The following is a 1,107-nucleotide window of genomic DNA, read 5'->3' on the forward strand; positions in this document are numbered from 1 at the left end:
AGACCCGGTGGCTTAAACTCACGCCGGGCGTGTGTGTGTGCGTGCCCAAGATCCTGAGAGGAGAATGGAGGAGAAGGAATTGCGGCGTGGCCATCCCCTCTGGGGGGTGATTTCTCGCTTTCTATCTCTCTGTCTCTGTCTGTCTGGCGAGCGCACGTGCCCTATAGCAAAAACCTCTCAAAAAAAAAAAAAAAGAAAGAAAAAAAGAAATAGACACCGTAATAAGAATCAAATAGAATTGGTAGAGATGAAGACTGTGATACAGGAAATTAAAATCTCCCTTTAAAGTATTAAAGCTGATTAGATCACACAGAAGATTGAATCTTAAATGTAGAAGACAAAAACCTCTGACCTAGAAAAATTTATCAAAAAGACTGAGAAAATAACCAAGAAAAATGAGAATAATATATGAGAAATACTAGATACCATTAAGATATCTAGATAATTGGTATCCCAGACAGTGAAGAAAAGAATAAGGGCATTGATAATTAATTCCATGAACTTCTGGAAGAAAACTTTCCAAACCTAGAGATCCAGACCAAGAAATATAAAGGACCCCAAATAGAATCAACCCAAGAAGATATTCTCCAAGGCACATTATAGCCAGACTGGCCAAAACCACAGACAAAGACAAGATACTAAGATTGGCAAGAGAGAAACATCAAGTTTATTACATAAGGCTAACATCAGACCTCTTGCAAGCAAGAAAAGAATGGTGAAATATAGTCAAGATGTTCAATGAAAAAATGATTTGAACCAAGGTTACTATACCTTGCAAGATTATCCTTAATATGGGGAAAAAAGATAAAAATGTTCTTACATAAACAAAACCTGAAATAATTTAGCAACTCCAGACCAACTCTTCAAGAAGTTCTGAAGGGAGTGCTATACTAGGAAAGTTAAAGTCAGAAAGACGAATATAAGCGAACAAAAAAACAACCAAGAGGAGAGGCAAGAGGCAGGCCATCAAAAGAAAATTCCTGATGGCTCCTGAGAACTAGTGATTTCACACCAAGCGGTTTTCTATTTTTTTTTGGAGAGGTTACTGCTATAGGGCGCATGCGCTTGCCAGAAAGACAGAGACAGAGAGATAGAAAGCGAGAAATC

At 38.0% G+C, this 1,107-nt stretch overlaps 1 protein-coding gene across 1 annotated transcript in view; it reads right to left on the reverse strand.

Moving 5' to 3' along the window:
- The window catches only part of F8 (coagulation factor VIII), a 192,227-nt gene that overhangs the window by 42,844 nt on the left and 148,276 nt on the right, over positions 1-1,107 (reverse strand). The window lies entirely within an intron of this gene.

The sequence above is a fragment of the Tupaia chinensis genome, unplaced genomic scaffold, assembly GCF_000334495.1.
Source record: "Tupaia chinensis unplaced genomic scaffold, TupChi_1.0 Scaffold149248_1, whole genome shotgun sequence".
Classification (NCBI taxonomy): Eukaryota; Metazoa; Chordata; class Mammalia; order Scandentia; family Tupaiidae; genus Tupaia; species Tupaia belangeri.